Below are 23,593 nucleotides of genomic sequence, written 5' to 3'. Positions count from 1 at the left end.
TGATTCACGGCCAGCTCTGTCACAAGCTTTGAAGCTCTCCTCCCTGACGGCTGCAAGATCCTATCCATGCCCAGGTCAAACCGCTCTGGAGGGGGTGTAGCCCTGATCTCCCTTGAGTGGATTCCTGTATCTGTCATTCCTACGTAGGCCTACTCCTCTTTCGAATGCCTCATCTGTAGGCTCTCTCTCTCTTCTAGCCATTCCCTTACTGTGGCTACTATCTATCAGCCACCTGGTCAGATCTCCTCCTTCCTCTCTGAGTGGGTGGACAACTCCTCTTCCCTCCTGGTCTCGACCACTCAACTCCTTCTTCTTGGAGACATCAACATCCACACGGATGCTTCCTGTCTTTCCTCTGGACTCTTTTGCAACCTTTGCAACTCTCACTCTCTATTCTCCCCTGTGGCCCAACTGACTTGCAGGGCACACTCTGTATGTTCTGATCTCCTCAGACCTTCCCTTTTCTATCCCTCTCACCACTCCTCTCTCCTGGAGTGATCACTTTCTCCTTTCTTCCCACCTCACCCACTCTACCCCTCAGGTCAAGCCAACTCCATCACTGCCACCCATCTTCTCGGTCAACCGACCCATGAAGCGTGTGTCAGTTGAGGCTTTTGCCGCCACTTTCCCATCCTCCTCCCGATTTGGCTGACTCACACCCTGACACAGCCATTTCCATGTTCCACTCTGCTATGTCTGATACTCTCGATGTTCTTGCCCCTGTCATGAGGATCTGCATAAAGCCCAAATCCAAGTGCAACTCCTGGTACAACTCAGACCTCGTCACCCAAATGCAAGTGCAGGGTGGCTGGGAGGAAATGGCGTGGTTCATGTACATCCTCTGACAAACTGGCCTCCCGCCTGCTCGAAAGGCAATACCGGCTGTCTGACCTCACCAAGAAGAGGGCTCACATCCAAGCCTGCATCTCTGCGGCATCTAACAACTCGGCTGGACTCTTTAAAATCTGCAAGGAACTGGCCAATCCTGCAGCAGTCTCTACCTCTCCTGTCCCTTCCGAGGCCCTCTGCACAGCACTGGCTTCTCATTTCATCCTTAAAACTCAGGACATCCTGTCCTCTCTCTCCTCCTCTCCCCTGTCTCCCTCTGGCTCTTCTTCAATCACCTCTCCTGCCTCCTTCTCTGCCTTTCCCCTGTTCTCCCCAGACAAGGTTCCTAGACAAGTCCGATCTATGAAAGTCTTGTCAAAACAGGCTCATCCCTGTTCCTCAAAAACCATCAAGGACCACATTGACTCCCTTGCTCCTGCCCTGGCCGACTTCTGCAACCACTCCTTCGCCACTGGAGACTTCCCTTCCCCCCTGAAGCACTCTCTTGTGCACCCGCTTCTTAAGAAACCCTCTGCCGACCCATCCTGCCCAGCTTACTATCGCCCAATCTCCATCACTCATTTCCTGGGCAAACTCCTGGAAAAGCTGGTGTTCTCCCAGCTCATTCTCCACACTGAATCTGTTGGCTGTCCCCAGGATTATCAGTCTGGCTTCAGAGCTGGCAGAAGCACAGAAACTGCTCTCCTGGACATCCGTGAAGACCTGCTCTCCAACCTTGATTCCAACACTCCCTGCATCCTCATCTTACTTGATCTCTCTTCTGCCTTTGATACGGTCAACCATGCCATCCTGCTCAACCGTCTCCGTGATAACCTGTGAATCACTGGTCAGGCCCTGGCATGGCTGACTTCTTTCCTCTCTGATTGACCCTCCCATGTTCAACTTTGGTCCTTCATCTCTTAATTCTCTATCTCTACCTGTGGTGTTCCCCAGGGGTCTGACGTCTCCCAGGCCTTTCAACCAATACCTGGCACTTCTTGCCCACCGCATTGCCACGCTATGCCCCAACTTCTAGAGCTATACACATAAAACTCAGCTCATTTTCAGGCTACCAGCAGCCACCTCTTCTCCCTCCCTCATCTCTGACTGTCTGTCCGCCATCCAGGAGTGGTGTGCCGCCAATGATCTCTGCCTTAATGCCAGTAAGACCGAGATTCTCCTCATCGGCACACCCGCTCCCTCCTTTCCTGTCACTCTCTGGCTGACATCCCTTGGCCCTCTTCCTGCTCCCACCTGTGTGGCTAAAAACCTTGGGGTCATCTTTGACTCCACACTCTCCTTCTCTCCTCGCATCTCTCACATCTCTAAGAAGTCACACTACCAGCTGCACCTCCTCAGAGGTATTCTTCCGTTCCTCTCCTTCCCCCAGAAGCTCACTGTCTCCAGAGCTCTGGTTCTGTCTAGGCTGGACTATTTCAACAGCCTCTTGCTAAATCTGCCTGCTTCTACACTCCCTCCTCTGCATCACATCCAGAACAGGACTTCAAACTTGTCCTTGGCCTCAAGCCCACGGATCGTATCTTTCCAGGACTGAAATCTTTGCAATGGATTCCAGTGGCTGCGAGGATTAAGTTCAAAACCCTCTGCATTGTCCACAAGACCTTCTGCGGCTTGGGGCCTCAATACCTTCAACTCTCTCTTCCTAAATATCTTCCTCCTCAATCTCTTTGCTCATCCGCCTTCAACTCCCTCAGGATCAGTCGCTTCTCCAAGCAACGAGTTGGTGGTAGATCTCTTTCTTTGGCTGAGGCCTCCCTCTGGAACATCCTCCCTGCCTCCCTGAAACTTGAGGAGAATCATCTCTGTTTCCAGAAGCAACTCAAAACCTTTCTCTTTGCTTATGTCTTTTCTCCTCATCTCCCCCGCTGACTTCCTGGCTGAAACCCGAAGCTGCACTGGTTACCTGGCCACCCTCTGATCTCGGTTCCATGTCTTAAAATCGCTGCAAAAATGGCTGTGTACACAAAATATCACGGCAAAAATGCTATGGTTTTGTCACCACAATCATGTAACGGATGCCGGGAACACCCCTGCAACCCCCGGAACCATTATACCATTTAAGAGGAGTGGGGAACACCCCCACAACCCCTGCTCCACTCAAATGGTATAATGGGGTACACCTTTACCGGGTCAAACCACTGCATTTTAGCTGTGATTTTTTAACAGTGACATTTTTGTCGCGATTTTATTACCTGATACCCTGATCTTGGGCCGGTTCCCCTCCCTCGCCAGTCGCTCACCTGCTCTGCCCTCCGGGCAACCTCTGCACTTGGGGACTGTTTTCTGTATCCCTACAGTCCCACTACCAGCACTTGACACCTGTTTCTGCACTTACTCTTGCACTTGCCACCTGTTGGCCGTACTTTTACTTATTATTTATTCTTTTATCCCATGTACTGGACTGTCCCCAGCCCCATCCCTCTCCCCATCCCCCCTTCCCATGCACTTGCGCGATCCGAATGACACCTGGCCTAGTAGGATTGTTGTCTGTCTTCCCTCTGTTCCCGCTCCCTTGCCTCGTTGCAGCTTTCAACACTTGTGTATAGGGGCGTTATAAATGCCATATAATATCATATCAATTTATTTCCTTTGTACGCAGCATACAATTATGTGTTCATCTGTTGCAATAATGCTTTCGACAATGATCCCATTTGTGGCCATGGTATGAACATGGCATGAACATCTTATCTGCTGTGCCTTTCACCCACTCAGCACTTTACTGTTTGAGCTTGGGCATGTGTTTTGGCAATGTCTTACATAAATGCATCAGAGGAGTAACATTTCCCATTGTGATAAGTCTAAATTGACTGTCAATTCTTACCAGTGTTTACAAAAATAATTAAAAGAAAACAAAAAATATGAGCACACTCCAACAATCGCCACTCAAAACCTCTAATTTTCAATAACCTAAGTCTACCTCTGAGTCGGAACCGACAGTTTCTCTAGATAGACAATCAGGCCGATTCATGGAATAATTAGCGCGGCGCAAGTGGGCAAAAACGTGCGAATCGCAGTGGAATAGCGAAAATCGCAGTGCAAGTGCGAAAATCGCACGAAAAGCAGCGCACGTCGATTCATGGAAGTCCGTACGCGAGAAAACCAGCGGATGTGCGATAAAAAAGTGCGCCGCGCACGTTGGCGCACAGGCCATCTAACAACGTGCGCCAGGTCACAGCGAAAATCGCACAGGCCAGAGCGAAAATCGCACATAGCGCGGCGCACGCAACAAAAGTAGGCGGAACACGGGCGTAACACTCGGAATGGGGAACAACTTGCCAAAACGTGGGCGTCACGGGGGAAGTACAGGGAACAAGTGCGCGGAACGCCCACACGCTAGCCTACAACACGTATTCATGGAATAGAATAGGGCAAAAAAGCGCACGCTCAAACCAGCGCACAGGCACAAACACGACCGCCACAAGAAAGCAGGCGGTAGCGTCTCTGCGCCTGTAAGAAATGTGCGCCAAAAGGTGCGCCAACAAATAGCACCTATATACAGCCATGATGAATGCCCAATAATGTGGCCCTCCAGGACAAATGACGTGCAAAGGGGTACCCACAAACACAGACACGCGCTGACAGAAAAAAAACGTGTGCGTGTATACTGGGGTGCGCGGGAAGTCTCACACGCGAATTGGCCGGGTACGTGGATTACAGGGGTGTGCGGGAAGTACCACACGCGATTTGTCAGGGTACGTGGATTTCAGGGGTGCGCTGGAAGTTCCACACGCGATATGGCCGGGTACGTGGATTTCAGGGGTGAGCGGGAAGTTCCACACGCGATATGGCCGGGTACGTGGATTTCAGGGGTGCGCGGGAAGTACCACACGCGATTTGTCAGGGTACGTGGATTTCAGGGGTGCGCGGGAAGTTACACACGCGATTTGGCCGGGTACGTGGATTTCAGGGGTGCGCGGGAAGTTCCACACGCGATTTGGCCGGGTACGTGGATTTCAGGGGTGCGCGGGAAGTTCCACACGCAATTAGTCAGGGTACGTGGATTGCAGGGGTGCGCGGGAAGTTCCACACGCGATTTGGCCGTGTACGTGGATTTCAGGGGTGCGCGGGAAGTACCACACGTGATTTGTCAGGGTACGTGGATTTCAGGGGTGCGCGGGAAGTTACACACATGATTTGGCCGGGTACGTGGATTTCAGGGGTGCGCGGGAAGTTCCACACGCGATTTGGCCAGGTACGTGGATTTCAGGGGTGCGCGGGAAGTTACACACGCGATTTGGCCGGGTACGTGGATTTCAGGGGTGTGCGGGAAGTTCCACATGCGATTTGGCCGGGTACGTGGATTTCAGGGGTGCGCGGGAAGTTCCACACGCGATTAGTCAGTGTACGTGGATTGCAGGGGTGCGCGGGAAGTTCCACACACGATTTGGCCGTGTACGTGGATTTCAGGGGTGCGCGGGAAGTACCACACGCGATTTGTCAGGGTACGTGGATTTCAGGGGTGCGCGGGAAGTTACACACGCGATTTGGCCAGGTACGTGGATTTCAGGGGTGCGCGGGAAGTTCCACACGCGATTTGGCCGGGTACGTGGATTTCAGGGGTGCACGGGAAGTTCCACACGCGATTAGTCAGTGTACGTGGATTTCAGGGGTGCGCGGGAAGTTACACACGCGATTTGGCCGGGTACGTGGATTTCAGGGGTGCGCGGGAAGTTCCACACGCGATTTGGCCGGGTACGTGGATTTCAGCGGTGCGCGGGAAGTTCCACACGCGATTAGTCAGGGTACGTGGATTGCAGGGGTGCGCGGGAAGTTCCACACGCGATTTGGCTGTGTGCTCCCAGGTATTACCTGTACACCCTCCACGGCCCCTGCAGGCAGCACACACCACAGGGGACTACCCTGCACACCTGCTCATGTCACCCACCACCCCCACCCCCCAGCCACCAGGGGCACCCTCCACCAGGCCCCCACCCATGTCACCCACCACCCCCACCCCCCAGCCACCAGGGGCACCCTCCACCAGGCCCCCACCCATGTCACCCACCACCCCCACCCCCCAGCAGTGCAGGGGCATCCTCCACCAGGCCCCCACCCATGTCTCCCACCACCCCCACCCCCCAGCAGTGCAGGGGCATCCTCCACCAGGCCCCCACCCATGTCTCCCACCACCCCCACCCCTCAGCCACCAGGGGCACCCTCCACCAGGCCCCCACCCATGTCACCCACCACCCCCACCCCCGAGCCACCAGGGGCACCCTCCACCAGGCCCCCACCCATGTCACCCACCACCCCCACCCCCCAGCAGTGCAGGGGCATCCTCCACCAGGCCCCCACCCATGTCTCCCACCACCCCCACCCCCCAGCCACCAGGGGCACCCTCCACCAGGCCCCCACCCATGTCACCCACCACCCCCACCCCCCAGCACTGTGGGGCACCTGCCAGCAGGCCCCCACCCATGTCCAACCCATGTCTCCCACCACCCCCACCCCCCAGCACTGTGGGGCACCCTCCAACAGGCCCCCACCCATGTCACCCACCACCCCCACCCCCCAGCCACCAGGGGCACCCTCCACCAGGCCCCCACCCATGTCACCCACAACCCCCACCCCCCAGCCACCAGGGGCACCCTCCACCAGGCCCCCACCCATGTCTCCCACCACCCCCACCCCCCAGCAGTGCAGGGGCAGCCTCCACCAGGCCCCCACCCATGTCTCCCACCACCCCCACCCCCACCCCCCAGCAGTGCAGGGGCATCCTCCACCAGGCCCCCACCCATGTCTCCCACCACCCCCTCCCCCCAGCACTGTGGGGCACCTGCCAGCAGGCCCCCACCCATGTCCAACCCATGTCTCCCACCACCCCCACCCCCCAGCACTGTGGGGCACCCTCCACCAGGCCCCCACTCATGTCTCCCACCACCCCCACCCCCCAGCCACCAGGGGCACCCTCCACCAGGCCCCCACCCATGTCTCCCACCACCCCCACCCCCCAGCCACCAGGGGCACCCTCCACCAGGCCTCCACCCATGTCACCCACCACCCCCACCTCCCAGCCACCAGGGGCACCCTCCACCAGGCCCCCACCCATGTCTCCCACCACCCCCACCCCCCAGCAGTGCAGGGGCAGCCTCCACCAGGCCCCCACCCATGTCACCCACCACCGCCACCCCCCAGCACTGTGGGGCACCTGCCAGCAGGCCCCCACCCATGCCCAACCCATGTCTCCCACCACCCCCACCCCCCAGCACTGTGGGGCACCCTCCACCAGGCCCCCACCCATGTCTCCCACCACCCCCACCCCCCAGCCACCAGGGGCACCCTCCACCAGGCCCCCACCCATGTCACCCACCACCCCCACCCCCCAGCCACCAGGGGCACCCTCCGCCAGGCCCCCGCCCATGTCACCCACCACCCCCACCCCCCAGCAGTGCAGGGGCATCCTCCACCAGGCCCCCACCCATGTCTCCCACCACCCCCACCCCCCAGCAGTGCAGGGGCATCCTCCACCAGGCCCCCACCCATGTCTCCCACCACCCCCACCCCCCAGCCACCAGGGGCACCCTCCACCAGGCCCCCACCCATGTCACCCACCACCCCCACCCCCCAGCCACCAGGGGCACCCTCCACCAGGCCCCCACCCATGTCTCCCACCACCCCCACCCCCCAGCACTGTGGGGCACCTGCCAGCAGGCCCCCACCCATGTCCAACCCATGTCTCCCACCACCCCCACCCCCCAGCACTGTGGGGCACCCTCCACCAGGCCCCCACCCATATCTCCCACCACCCCCACCCCCCAGGCACCAGGGGCAGCCTCCACCAGGCCCCCACCCATGTCACCCACCACCCCCACCCCCCAGCCACCAGGGGCACCCTCCACCAGGCCCCCACCCATGTCTCCCACCACCCCCAACCCCCAGCAGTGCAGGGGCAGCCTCCACCAGGCCCCCACCCATGTCTCCCACCACCCCCACCCCCCAGCAGTGCAGGGGCACCCTCCACCAGGCCCCCACCCATGTCTCCCACCACCCCCACCCCCCAGCCACCAGGGGCACCCTCCACCAGGCCCCTACCCATGTCTCCCACCACCCCCACCCCCCAGCCACCAGGGGCACCCTCCACCAGGCCCCCACCCATGTCACCCACCACCCCCACCCCCCAGCCACCAGGGGCACCCTCCACCAGGCCCCCACCCATGTCTCCCACCACCCCCACCCCCCAGCAGTGCAGGGGCAGCCTCCACCAGGCCCCCACCCATGTCTCCCACCACCCCCACCCCCCAGCAGTGCAGGGGCATCCTCCACCAGGCCCCCACCCATGTCTCCCACCACCCCCACCCCCCAGCACTGTGGGGCACCTGCCAGCAGGCCCCCACCCATGTCCAACCCATGTCTCCCACCACCCCCACCCCCCAGCACTGTGGGGCACCCTCCACCAGGCCCCCACCCATGTCTCCCACCACCCCCACCCCCCAGCCACCAGGGGCACCCTCCACCAGGCCCCCACCCATGTCTCCCACCACCCCCACCCCCCAGCCACCAGGGGCACCCTCCACCAGGCCCCCACCCATGTCACCCACCACCCCCACCCCCCAGCCACCAGGGACACCCTTCACCAGGCCCACACCCATGTCTCCCACCACCCCCACCCCCCAGCAGTGCAGGGGCAGCCTCCACCAGGCCCCCACCCATGTCACCCACCACCCCCACCCCCAGCACTGTGGGGCACCTGCCAGCAGGCCCCCACCCATGTCCAACCCATGTCTCCCACCACCCCCACCCCCCAGCCACCAGGGGCACCCTCCACCAGGCCCCCACCCATGTCACCCACCACCCCCACCCCCCAGCCACCAGGGGCACCCTCCACCAGGCCCCCACCCATGTCACCCACCACCCCCACCCCCCAGCAGTGCAGGGGCATCCTCCACCAGGCCCCCACCCATGTCTCCCACCACCCCCACCCCCCAGCCACCAGGGGCACCCTCCACCAGGCCCCCACCCATGTCTCCCACCACGCCCACCGCCCAGCACTGTGGGGCACCTGCCAGCAGGCCCCCACCCATGTCCATCCCATGTCTCCCACCACCCCCACCCCCCAGCACTGTGGGGCACCTGCCAGCAGGCCCCCACCCATGTCCAACCCATGTCTCCCACCACCCCCACCCCCCAGCACTGTGGGGCACCCTCCACCAGGCCCCCACCCATGTCACCCACCACCCCCACCCCCCAGCCACCAGGGGCACCCTCCACCAGGCACCCACACATGTCCCCCTGCCCCCAGGTCCTGACGATACTCAATCATGGCAGTAATGGGCAGCATACCCAGCACAAACACCCAGGCAAGGATTGCATCCACCCACATAGTGAAAGCAATTACATGATACAACCCCAATGGCAAGTATGTAAATGAACACATGTCCGTCACACACACATACACAATGGGTGCAAGTGAATGTCAAAACCCATATCATGACATGTATGAAACCAATGAGAAAATACCACAAGTGAAAGTTAAAAAAACATGTATTAAAGATGAAAAATAAGTAAACAAATCAAACATACAACAATGGGGATAACAAAATAAATGGTCCATGTCCTAGAACAAATGTAAAAATAAAAAAAACAAAGTAATCCAAAAACAAATGTTGTCCAAAGCAATATCATGTGGAAGGAAAATAATGAAAAACCATTTCCTCATGGTGAACACAATAATTAATAAAAAAAATGTTTCTTCAAAAAGCAAACTATATACACGAATATTCCAGGGTCCATGAGCACAACACCATAAATGAAACCTACTACTACCTAATGAAAAAAATATATACAAAAAAGTGGCCATTGTCCAAGCGGTCCAAAAAAATAAAAATGAATAAAGGAAACCTAACACTAACTAACTAAATAACTATATACAAAGGCAGCGGGCAAGTCCTGCGGCTCACTCGGTGATGTTGCTGGCCAGGGCATCATCGAACTCCATGTCGATGTCCTGGAGGCGGGACTCTGTCCTGGCCCCGAGGTCTCGCAGGGATAACCCCATGTTCAGCTCAAACTCCCTGCGAGCTTCCTCGAGGCACTCAGCCCGCCTCAACGCCCGACGCATGGAGAACTCCGCCCTCACCATGGTGAGCCGCTCCTCTTCCGCCTGCTGCCGCTCCGCACCTATCCGCTGGACTAACTGCTCCCACACGGAAGACACCACCATCCCAGGGTTGCCCTGCCCTCCGGCCGATGCCTGCCCCTCTGATCTTGATGGCCCCGAGCCATGATGCCTCCCACGTCGAGCCTGCTGCTGCCTCCGACGCCACTGCCTCTGCCAGCACGACGGCATCCAGGCTGATGGAAACCACCGATGCCGTTGTGCACGTGCCCTGCCCGATGATGCTGTCACATCTTCCATCTGCTGGGGTCCAGTTGCTGTGTTGTCCACCCCTGCTGGACCTCCGACTCCCAACTGTGGCAGGGATGGGATCCCCACCGAGCTGGCTGCATTGGTCGGGGCTGGTCCACAGGGGGCCCTGGTGGCATCTGGGCCGGAAGACGGCAAGGAGAACGACTGGTGTATAGCCTGCACAGAGGAGGAGAGGGCTGCCAGATTGGCCAACACATGCAGCAAACCCTTGAACATGGCCGATCCCAATTGGGCCACGTCGGCACGGTGCACTTCGTGATGACGTGCGTGCTCCTCCCGGGAAGCACGCACGGCATCACGAATCACAGCCGTGCGCATCGTGACCCCAATCAGGACCTTCTCCACACGGCCAGGGGTTCCCACGTCCGCAGGTGGAGGGGAGTCAGGTGACATGGACATCCCCTCTACCTGCGGACGGGCCTGGGACGAGGCATCCCTGCTGGTGCATGGTGGTGCACTCACAGGGTCAGGGACAGCGACATGCACAGGCCCCTCCACGGTGACCTGTGCTGCCTCCTGCCCCTGGCCCTGGACTGCACCACTTGCACCAACAGGGATGCCCCCACCAGGCCCCATGTGTGCCCCAGTGGCGGCCTCCTCCTCCTCTGTGCAAACCACCAACCTGGATGGCTCCTCACCGTCTCCCACCGTAGCAGGCCCCTGTGGGGGCTCACCCACCCCTTCCGCTGCAGCCGTGGGGGCATCCCCGCCGCCTTGCTCCACAGCGCCGTCTCCGCCCTCTTCTTCACTAGCCGCTGCGTAGAGGGAGACAAAGAACACAAGCATCAGGGTACTGTAAAATGGTCCCCTAGACAGGAAGCAATAGCAGATGAGCACCACTGTCAAAGTACACTTCCATCATGTCCCTCCACAACACATGGGTCAGTCCAGGCAAAACACACACAGTAACAGGCATGGTGCATGCCATGGACATTTCCATGCATGTCCAATGGACTCTTGAAACATTCAATGATATGTAACTCACATGCATCATGGCTCATGCCTATCACATGCACACACTTCACCTCAGTCACATCCATCTGGCCCCAAACACACCAAACACAGCGGATACAAGGGTAATTTGGCAGCTTCACTGAATCTGTGCATTGTCACACACATGTGTCATGCATCCATGGCATGCACAAGTCACAGACACGCAGGTCAGGCACACAGACATGGCTACCATATATGTACCTGGCATCAGCACCCATCCCTCACCCCCACCCATGTCCAGGTACAGAGACTGGCATGCTCTCATGTTCAAAATCTGCATAGGGCTCCCCATGCGGCATTTGAACACATGCAACAACCATGTGGGTCACACATCACTGGTCGCACATGCATTATTATGATGTCCCTGCACACATACATGCATACATGGCCTATGGCACACATACAGGCAAGTATCATAGAACCAGCACACTGCAACATGCCCTGTCTCACACAGTAATGCTTGGACACTTACCGCTCAACACCAGACGGGCCTCCTTCTCAAGGATCTGGGCGTGGAGCGCTGGGCGTACGCGTTCCAGGACCCTCATCTGGATGGAACTCATGCGGCCCCGGCCCCCCTCCATGAGGCGCCGGGCCTTCACAAGGGTCCTGGACCTCAAGTCCTCCCAGCGCTTCTTGATCTTCTGGACGTTGCGGGTTGCCACCTCCTCCGCGTTGATGGCAACCACACAGTCGGCCCAGATCCTCTCCCGTCCTTCCTTGCTGGCGCGGGACGATCCAAAGAGGGCATCATACTGCCCCAGGACATGCTCCACCAGGACACCAACTTCGGTGGCAGTGAAGCTGGTGCCCCTCTGCCCCTCTGGCCTGGGGTTGCCACTGGTGCCAGATGTGGAAGTGCCCGACATGGCAACCCCAGAGGCAGGTGTGGGTGGGCAACTGGGTCCTGGGGCTGGGCTGTGGAGCGATGTAATCCCAGTCGGGAGTCTTCAGTTCCAGCAGGGGTGGACACAGCAACTGGACCCCTGCAGATGGCTGATGTGCAGGCACCAAATGGCAGGGCACGGTGGCAGCAGGCAGGCAGGCAGGCAGGCAGCAGCAGATGGCACGTGGGAGGCTGCTCGGGGAACTGGGGGGCAGTAACTCGGCCTTCTGGGCAGGAGCGTGGTCTTCCGTGTGTTTTCGCGTGGCCAGCTTGATACGGAGTGATTTGGCACATGAAAATCCTGCATGTCAGCGTGAAATCCGAGGAAAGGCCCTTAGCGCGTAAGCGCGTCAGCACGCATACGCGATTCTATTGGACCAGAGTCCCTCAGCGCATAAGCGCGTCTGTGACGTGACCCGCACGGGTGTTCCCCACTCAGCACGTGATGACGGAGCACACGTGGAAATACTGCACGTCAGAGTGTCATCGCGTGTAATTGGACAAAAGTGCGCGTACACGCGATTGGCCTATGTATGTGTATTTCAGGGGTGCGCGGGCACTTACACACGCAAGTACGTCAGCGCACCTGTATCCCGTGGTGCGTGGGAATTTCCACACGCTATTGGACTGGGAACTGGATTCCAGGGGTGCGCGGGTCACATGCTCGCCTAGAACACGCGCAAAGCATAAATTTGCGCACTTTAACAATAACAAGCTCAGACGCCAGGATGAACATACCGTTCCTAGCAGCAGTGGCAGTGGGCTACCAAAGGAGGAGGAGGAGGATAGTCAGGGCCAGAATATTCACACCCAGAACCAGCCTTTTCGGGATGCCTGATGACCAGGTGTATGGGAGGTACAGGTTTCCACCACACATAATACTGGACCTGGTGAGTGAGTGGGAGGATGACCTCACATCACCCACCCTGTGCTCCCAAGCACTCAGCCCCCTGGAGAAGGTCCTCAATGTACTGAACTTCTTAGCCACTGGATCATTTCAGCGGACAAGTGCCATAGTGGATGGGGTGTCACAGGCCACCCAGTCACGCTGCCTACACCAGGTCTTGAACATCATCACTGCACGCCCATCAGTCCGCAGGCACATATACCTGCCCAGAACACCTGCAGAAAGGCATGCTGCCGCCCTGGATTTTTACGGTGTGGCAAAGTGCTAGGTGCCATCGACTGCACCCATGTGGCTCTACGTCCCCCCAGGGCATCTGAGCACATCTATAGGAACCGCAAGCACTGGCATTCCATCAACGTGCAGGTAGCATGTAATGCCAAGGGAATCATCACCTCAGTATATGCCAACTATCCCGGGTCCACCCACGACAGCTTCATTTACCGAATGTCCACCCTAAGCCGGGACCTAGAAGCTGGGCGGCATGGCGATACATGGCTGCTTGGTGAGTATGTATGCCACTGCACATGCATGCATGTTGGATACTGAGCAAGGTCACAACCCCACCAATGATACCAATCACCACCACCACAGGGGACAGTGCCTACCCTCTCAGCCCCCACATGATGACGCCAATTCGGAACCCCACCACGCCACCCGAGGTAAGATATAACACAGCCCACATTACGACCCGGGGCATAGTGGAGCGCACATTCAGAGTGCTAAAGTCACGCTTTCGCTCCCTTGACCGTTCTGGCAGGCAGCTTGTATACGCTCCCCCAGTAGTGTGCAGGATCATAGTGGCAGCATGTGTCCTGCACAACGTTGCAACACGCCGGGGCCTGGCCGTGGACATGGTGGTGGCCCCACATCCCCAACCACATGCACAGCTGCTGCGCATGGGAGGGGAAAGGGCACGGGGGAGGCAGCCCGTACACAGCTAGTGGCTAATTACTTCACATAGTGATCACACCCCTGTGGAGTGCACACTGGCCTGGCACATTCCATCTGACAATCAATGATGACTCAACCTGACACTGATCCTGAATGTCTGGAGATTCAACCGTGAAAAGCATATCAGCCTGAGATTGTTCACCTGGAAGTGTTACAATGTGTGCATCCCTACCCACACACACCACCAATGCAGTTTTGTGAAGAAACACATTCAAGCAGCTAAAATGAATACCCACTTGCTAAATGCAACAAGAGGACAGTGCCATGTCACCCAACCCATCCCCAGCACCGCCACACAACACACCGTGCCATGTCATGCTATGTGCAGGTAAACAAAGTAATCCCCACAACATGACAAGTGTCACGATGTACAGTGTCCCCAATTGAAACTTGCTACACCTGAAATGCTCACTGTAATGCAGGACCAACAACAAACTTGAGCAGGTACTACCATTAACATGACTTCACTAATGTAATAAATCAGTAGTCTCACCACCTGGAAATACCTGCACTCCCACCACTTCCAACTGTACAGTGTTGGCGCCATGTAGAGTTGTAGGTGCACTGCTGCCAACAAGGACCCCATCTCCAGACTAGAGGGCCTTGTGTAGACATGAGGAAGGGACCTGCAAATTGGGAGGCAGACACAGATGATGAGGTACATATCAATGCAACATGCATTGTACAACAGAACAGCAATATGCACTAGGAATGTATACACAGTATTGACTAGACTACCCACACATGTAGTGGGAGTCCAATGTCACCATGTACTTCAATGTCACTTGGGCACACCCTTTGCAAGCCCATGGAAACGGGGAGCAGGAGGGGTGTGTGTGACTCAAACCCATGCATCTGAACCAAATACATGACAAGCCTGCATGTGCCCAGCCACAATGCAGCGTATGCCCACAGGAACCACGGAAGCCAACAAATTGTCCCAAAAAAATTGGGAAAAATATAAGAATAAAAATAAAAATAAAAAAAAAAATCAAAATAAAAAAAAATCAAAAATGGCCATTAATGGGCCCAGGGGGGTTGGGGAGGCCACCCAGGAGGTCCGAGGACAGGGTGCACACCAAAACCCACCTGTGTGGATCCTGGGAAAAAAAAACACCTCCATGGGCTCATGGCCCACACGGCTACCCTATTGTGGGAGTATCACTGCTGTCGCTATTATCACCCTGTGCAGCTGCATCCGGAGGTGGCTGCACTATGGGAGGCAGCCCACGCAAGGCCCTACTCTGTTCCTCCATGGCTGCAAGCATGCGGGTGTGGTAGGTCTTGTTCTGGAGGATGAGGGTGCGGAGGTCCCCATGCAACAACTCACAGGATGCCCGGACCTCCGCCCTCGCTGCTTGCATCTCAGCTGAGAGCGTACGGGTGAGACGCTCCAGCTGCTGTTCTGTCCTTTGGTGTGTTGAAGCCTCAAGCTCAACAAGAGTCGTCCTGAGTTGATGGAGCTCCTGCCTCAGGGCTTCCCTGTGGCCCTGGATCTCTATGGAGATGGCCTCCTGCAGAGTCGCCAGTGCCGCCCGCCTGTCCCTGTTGGACGCCAACATGTCCTCCCTGTGTGACTGGCAGATGGAGTCGGTTGCCTGCTCTAGTCGCTCCATCAGCCTTTCAGGGGGGACAATGGAAGTGGCCACCCTATCCATGGCCTGAGCCATCATCTCGGATGATGCTGCCTGTTGGGTAGCCATACCGTAAATGGATTGCTCCCATGCGGTATTGCCAGGTGGCGTACGGCCACCATGTCGACGGGCACCACACCTGTCTGGGGCAAGGCGGACTGCGCCTTGCTGTGCCGGCACTGCCTGAGGCTGCAGGACTGCATTCCCCCTCTGATCTGCTGGCCCAGGAACAGGATCAGATGTCGCGGAGTGTGACCCTGCATCCGTAACCACCAAAGGCCTAGCTGCCAACACTGACATCCCCATTGAGGGTTCTGACCCTGGTGCAGGTGGGTGGGACAGAACAGAATCCCTCCCTGGAACACTCACCTGCGACGGCACGTAGGTCTCATCATCCGAATCAACAGCTGAGTACAGCTCGGGGGAGGTGCAGCCAGAGACACCCCTTGAGAGCACGACCTGCAGCACTTGTGGGTTCTCACCCACCAGCACACCACGTCCCTCACTGGTGGTTGGTCGGCCCTCGGACCCCTCCTGGCTCTGCACCATCTCCACAACCCCAGCAGTATCAGGTGCGTCTTCCCCTGCAAAGACATAATAACAAAGAAATGGAAACAGGCATTAGCACCATGGCACACAATGAGGGCTGAGAAGCAAGAGAACCAGTACTTGATTGACACATGTCCCACATGACTAAGACCCTCCCATGCATGCACCCTCACTGCGTATGAAGGGCAGGCAAATGGCACACACTGATGACACAAAGATGGAAGATGAACACATTTCCTGCATGCTGCCTGGCAGTGGCATCACACATTGGCCTGTGATTGCCAGGTGACACACACATGCCATCACACAGATGGCATGTACCATTGCTATTGAGGCAAGATGGAGAGGATGGCAGCACTTATTCATTCAGTCCAGTTCCCGCATGTAATAGCTTTTCTAAATCAAACAGGTCTGATTTTCACCTGGAGCTGGCAGTCCTAAATGGTCCAATTGCACAGGGACATGTGTGAACATATGATATCCAGGTAACAAAGTCACTCCACTTTACCATAGCCATGCCAGACATGTGACTAGAGGACTGAGAAATGCCTAGTATAAGTGGTGGAATGCAAACAATCTGTCTGAATGAACAGAGAAAAATAAGCAACAATGTTGTGGCAAGGTGACACTTCAAGGGCAACTGGCGTGCTGTTGGGCTAGATGTCTACTGTTGGCAGAAGGGATACTGCAATGGCCAAATGCAGCTGCGCAGGATGTATTGCATGAAGCACATGGCTGACCCATACGACTCAGGCGCACACACTCTCACCTGGCACACAAACAGAAGCCCTCACACACACACTATGCACATGGATGACACACACATGCATGTGCACTCACCGGACAATGCCTCGTAATCAGGCAGATCTCCCACGCCTTGGATCTGTTCCTCTGTGACGTAGGTCCCAGGGACTGACTCATGTGGAGTGAGTTCCATGTCTACTACTGAAGACCCACCTCCAGTCACTAGAGTTGCGGCATGACTTGAGGCCAGCTTCTTCTTTGCCCTGCGCTTTAGGTCATTCCAGCGCTTATAGCAATCATTGGCTGTGCGCCTCACGATTGCAAGGGCACTTACGATGTCCGCAATGGTCTGCCAGTGTACCTGGCGTTGTGCAGGTGTGGTCTTGGATCCTGCAACAATGACCATCTCGTTATCATGTCCGGACACATACTCGACAAGTGCATTCAGTTCGTCATCCGTGAAGCTGGGCTTCCTCGACGGGCCGGACTGTGTAGCCGTGTCTGGGGCATCAGCCTGTGCCGGACGAGCAGTCTTCCTCTTCCGCTTGGAAGGTGGTGGTGATCCTGAGTGTCCTGCGCCGCTCTGGACACTAGGGGCAGGAGCCCTGGTGGGCTCTGTATCAGGTGTGTGGGATTGCACACTCAGCATGGGAGTTGGTGCAGGCATTGGCTCAAGTGTAATGGTGTCAGGGGGAATGTCAGCAGGATGGACTAGGACCGACACTGTCCTGGCTGGGTGTGTGAGAGCTGGGGTGGATGGAGCCGCAGCTGCCCCTGCAGCCTCTCCGCCCTGCCTACTTGGGGCAGCAGATGACCTTGCTGCCCCAGATCCACGTGGCATGATGGCATCAACGTGCACCAGCGCACGTGTCGTAGCCCTGCTGACCTGGAAGTCAGCCATGGAGTCAGCCAGGTCTGGTGCCACAATGGGCTGGTCCAACAAGGGCTGAGCATGGATGGTGTCAGCCACATCAGCCTCAACGGGAGGGGGGGAGGGGGGGGGATTATGGGTGCCCTTGACTGGTCCTCCACACATGGGGGGACAGGCTCACCCTGCAAGTTACGACCACGTCCCCTACCGGATCCACCACGGCCACCACTTGTGGCTCTTCCACCTTTGCCACCCTTACGGAATCCTCGCCTCCCAGCCATGGCACTGATATTAATGTGCGTATGGGAGTGGCTGTAGACTATTGTCCTGGCCAATTGGGGGTCAAAGGGGTTGGGTACCAGATGGTAATTGTACCCTAGTGCTCTAGCAAGGCTGAATGTAACCCCTGGGGAAAGATGACGGGTCACGCAACGCACAGGAGGCCCAAAAAAGGGAGATGACGTGCACGCAACCCCTCCTAGACCACGTGTGCAGAAAGAAAAACCTGCACTACGCTGTGGCACCCAGTAACACAAGAATGAACGTATGCGTGTCACACGCAGCCTAGAATGACCTCTGAAGGGGTAGGCTACACACGGGGCAAGCACAGATGTTAGATACGTGCGTGACTCACCGTCTGCCAGGTAAAAGAGCGTGAAAAATTAGCGCATTTGGTTGGCAACAGCCCCGCCAAAAGAAGATATGTACGCTGTCTGAGGAGACAGGACAACAGTAGAAGGGAACACTGTTTGAGGGAACAGGCCCAGGTAAACCAGTACAAGAGAAAAAATAGAAAAAGCTGTCAGGGCTATTTCCACCAATAACACGCTTTGACACTCGGACGTGTCACGTAACTTTTTCCTACGCGTGCACGTGACTTCATAGACGCGCATACGCTAGTGACGCGTTTACGCGCTAAGGGCCTTTCATCGATTTACACGCAGACATGTGGGATTTTCACGTGCAAAATCACTCCGTATCAAGCTGTCCACGCGTTCACACACGAAAGACCACGCTCCTGCCCAGGAGGCCAAATTACTGCCCCCCAGAGCCCTGAGCACACTCCCACCTGCCATCTGCTGCTGCCTGACTGCCTGCTGCCCACGTGCCCTGCCATTTGCTGCCTGCACATCAGCCAGGGGTGCTGTTGCTGTGACCACCCCTGCTGGAACCAAAGGCTCCCGACTGCTTTTCCGTCGCCCCACAGCCCAGCCCCAGGACCCAGTTGCCCACCCACTCCTGCCTCTGGGGTTGCCATGTCGGGCACTACAACATCTGGCACCAGTGGCAACCCCCGGCCAAGGAGGCAGAGGGGCACCAGCTTCAGTGCCAGGGAAGTTGGTGTCCTGGTGGAGCATGTCCTGGGGCAGTATGATGCCCTCTTCGGAAGGTTGCGCGCCGACAAGGAAGGACGGACTCGGATCTGGATGGACATCGTGACTGCCATCAACGCGGAGGAGGTGGCAGTCCGCGACTACGAACGTGTCAGGAAGCGCTGGGAGGACTTCAGGTCCAGGACCCTCAACAAAGCCCGGCGCCTCATGATGGCAGCAGATGCTAAGGGGCGGGCGGGGCCACTTGTCGGAAGATCAGATGAGTGTCCTGGAACGCATATCCCCAGCGCTCCACATCCAGGTCCTTGAGAAGCAGACTTGTCTGGAGTCGAGCGGTAAGTGTACATGCATACTGATTGTAAGCTGTGCGTGTGGTGGTGTGCCAGGAGTGTGCAGGTTGAACATGTATTTTTATGTGGCCAAGTAGGGGGGTTGTACAGGGCTGTGAGGGTGACACATGCGAGGGGTCTCATGTGTGACACATGGATGGTGCTTGTGTGTGTGGGCTTGCATGGCACAGGATGTGGAGGAATGATTGTCAGGTGTGACATGGATGTCGATCGAGACACTGCGACAGTTGGCGGAGGTGTACACATGCATGCAGGTTTGGTGTTGTGTGTTCATGTGTAGTGTACTCCCTATGTTGCATGTGATGTGTGGATGACCTTTGGCTGCCCATGCTGTTGTATGTGAATGGATGGTGCTGGCTGTTGCATTATGGCTGTGGTATGGCTCATGTGTGCAAGTTGAAATGACATGTGTGTTGGAGATTGTGATGCCATGTGTGAGGTTTACCAATGCCACTCATGTATAACTGTCATGTATGTATGAGTCCATTTTACAGTGCCCTGATGCCTGTGTTTTCTTTCTCCCTGTCTGCAGCGTCAACTGATGAAGAGGGCGGAGAAGGTGCTGTGGAGCACAGCGGCAGGGGTCGCACCACCAGCCGAAGACGCAAGGCCCGGATCCCCTCCCAAGTTGTGATCTCGTCGGGGAGTGAGGAGTCTGGTGCGGCGTCCCAGGCCGCAGCTGGCGAGGGGAGGTCCAAGAGGCGGAGGTCGGAGTTGGACTCCTCGGCAGCAGAAGGGGCAGCTGGGACCCCACAGGGCCCAACGGGGGAAGATGGCACGGAGTCATCCAGGTTGGTGGGGTGTTTGGTGGAGGGTGCCCCTGCACTGCTGGGGGGTGGGGGTGGTGGGAGACATGGGTGGGGGCCTGGTGGAGGGTGCCCCTGGTGGCTGGGGGGTGGGGGTGGTGGGTGACATAGGTGGGGGCCTGGTGGAGGGTGCCCCACAGTGCTGGGGGGTGGGGGTGGTGGGAGACATGGGTTGGACATGGGTGGGGGCCTGCTGGCAGGTGCCCCACAGTGCTGGGGGGTGGGGGTGGTGGGTGACATGGGTGGGGGCCTGGTGGAGGGTGCCCCTGGTGGCTGGGGGGTGGGGGTGGTGGGAGACATGGGTGGGGGCCTGGTGGAGGGTGCCCCTGGTGGCTGGGGGGTGGGGGTGGTGGAAGACATGGGTGGGGGCCTGGTGGTGGGTGCCCCTGGTGGCTGTGGGGTGGGGGTGCAGGGGGACATGAGCAGGTGTGCAGGGTAGTCCCCTGTTTTGTGGGCTGCCTGCAGGGGCCGTGGAGGGTGTACAGGGAACACCTGTGAGGACCCACCCAGCCTAATCGCGTGTGATAATTCCCACGCACCCCTGTAATACACGTACCCAGCAAAATGGCGTGTGATAATTCCCACGCACCCCTGTAATTCACGTACCCTGCCAAATCGCGTGTGATAATTCCCGCGTACCCCTGTATTACACGTGCCCTGGCTAATCGCATGTAAGACTTCACGCGTACCCCTGTAATACACGTTCCCTGGACAATCGCGTGTTGAACTTCCCGCGTACCCCTGTAATACACGTACCCTGGCTAATCGCGTGTAAAACTTCCCGCGTACTCCTGATATGAAGGTTGCCCGCTTTGCGTTCCTTGTTTGGCAGCCCTGTAAACTGGTCCAGGGTTAGCGCAGCCCTTTGCGATGATTTAGCGATGTTGATGGCTTTTCCTTGCGCGAGGGCGTTCTTGGGGGCGTTACTGGCGCTGCTGCAGGCTCGCTGCGATACACTGCGCCACGGCTGCTTTGGGAGCATGAAATCCATGAATACGCGGTGCGCGGAAATCGGTTTTAGCGCACGTGCCTGGCGCACACAATCGCACGCGGACACTCTGTGCCAGCCGCTTGCGACACTTTTCTGCGAAATTCTATGAATTACCCTGAATATGTCTCCTCGATCTTTTCTCACTTTTCCTTAGACAATTGTCACTCTTCAACAACTTAATTTACCACAAATACACTGACAGACTAGTAGACTCTTCACATTAATCCTCAGTGATCACTCTTTCACCTCCACCCCTAATAATACAATGAGCACAGGATTTAAATTGTTATCTTATATGGATATGTCCAATAAGTAGCCTATTTTACTTAGACTGAAGTGTAAAAACAATTTAGGACTCCTGGGCTTTCTCTCTCGTTACACACAAAAAATCATGTGTTACTTTTCCCGTTACTTTCTAAAGTACCTTTTACTTTCCCTGTTACTTGCTAAACTTTCTTACCACAATCCCATCCCCTCATTGTGCCATTCCCCTTAGTCTACTCACCATTTGGTCGTTCAACTTGAAGCCTTCGGTATCGACTCCCCCCTCCAATCGACCACTTTTGCCTTCCGTCCGCAAAGCACCTGTGGAAACCAGGAGGGATTTCGTCAAAGAGGGACCCGTCCCACTGTCATGATTTTCTTGCAAGAATTCTATATTGGCCGCTCTCCACAGGAAACCTTGCAATCTTCCGGCTAGATGCAGAGGGTGCCCAATTATCCGAAGTACTAGAGTCTGCTGGTTGATGGGTCTCTCTTCCGAACCATCCGACATGCTACCAAGTGTATCCATATGATCCTTTTAATCAAGGTAACACATCATACGATGGATGGGATGCATAATAACTCTTACACCAATGAGAAGACTGACTCTGGTTTCAATTACCTAAAACAGGGAGAACTACGGACATCAACGGACCATGCACAGCATAGTCTCCAAGCATTTCATAGAAAACAGTACTTTTATAGCAAAAACCTTGTCATACGTGATGTCATACTACGTGGCAAGCTAAGAAAACATACACGGGATTGTGATTTGACTAAGGGGAGTATCTAAGTATACTTTCTATAAGGGATTGGATTGTGAGCGGGTCTCCATAATCAGGTGGGTAACTTATGCCTTCTCTTAGTGCAAGTCATCTTCAACAGTTATTAGAAACATAATACATCATTGACTCTCAAACTATAAGGCCCTTTGTTATATGGCCCTCTACAATTGGTTGGCATGCTTGTACCCTTCTGGAACATTCAATTCTCTAGCAGCATGTAAACTGGTACGCCAGGTGTTGGTGGGTGGACTTGACCGTACCTGCCCACCCAATTAGCTCAACATCTCTCATTGTTCATGCCTTCTGCCATTCAGATTGTCTTTGAACATGAGCTTGTAGTTGCTTTTCTTCTCTGGGAATATAAGGGAGTGTGAGCATGTTCTTATCAAGGTTCAGGTCTACATTCCCACTTATATTTTCATCCTGGACTCACCTGACAGGATACCGTAAATTTGCCCATTTTATAGCATTTAATTGTCTCGAATAAAGAAACTTGGCACTCATGGTGTTCTCTCTTTGCAACTTAACAAGGGATGCATCAGTACCTTCCATTCACTGTTCTTCAAGGATTGATAACCAGTTTTGGCTGCCTTAGCCTTTGACAAGCAGTCTTCCTTTGGTCCATCTTCAAGCATCAGCTTATTTCTTTTGCTGTGACACACACACAGCTATCAATCCTCCTTTCTTCATGGGTTGAGCTTACTAAAATTGTGACGCCGAATGTCTCGATTCTACATATATATATATTGGCGGCACCGCCTGCAGTCTATTTACTATGTATAGGAAGCCTTCACAAATACTTAGTCTACTTGTGTGACGGCATCTATACAGTTATAAAACAGCTTGCATTTTCTGCAGCGCTTCTTCACACGTGCAATCTTCATTCCGCACATGAAAGTCTTCTCGATTCTAAGCTTCGCCATCAGATTCTATAAGGTCTGTGCCATCTCTTCTTTGGACATACTTCTCAGTGCATCACACACATTTCTTGTGATGTCAGCGGCCCCTCCTTTTCACATCTTCACAATTCTTCAAGGACCTCCCTCAGGAGATCGACATCTCTTTGGGGATACATCACATAGGGCTTTCTCAGTGGATACCTTGTCTCAAAGGCTTTTTGTGTAATCGGCACGATAACTGGCATTGCAGACGTCACAATTTCCGGTTTCCAATATATAGGTAGAATAAGGGCGGGAATTCCTGCAGAGGCATTCAGCTGCTCCTCTACAATTGTCCAGTATAGCCTAGGATATAGCTGTGATTATCTGAAAAATGGCTGAAATAAAATTATTTCCAGCCCTCCAGTCCCTCA

This window comes from Ambystoma mexicanum, chromosome 10 (assembly GCF_040938575.1).
Source record: "Ambystoma mexicanum isolate Mex_15411 chromosome 10, UKY_AmexF1_1, whole genome shotgun sequence".
Taxonomy (NCBI): Eukaryota; Metazoa; Chordata; class Amphibia; order Caudata; family Ambystomatidae; genus Ambystoma; species Ambystoma mexicanum.
Note: the sequence above shows the minus strand (reverse complement) of the source record.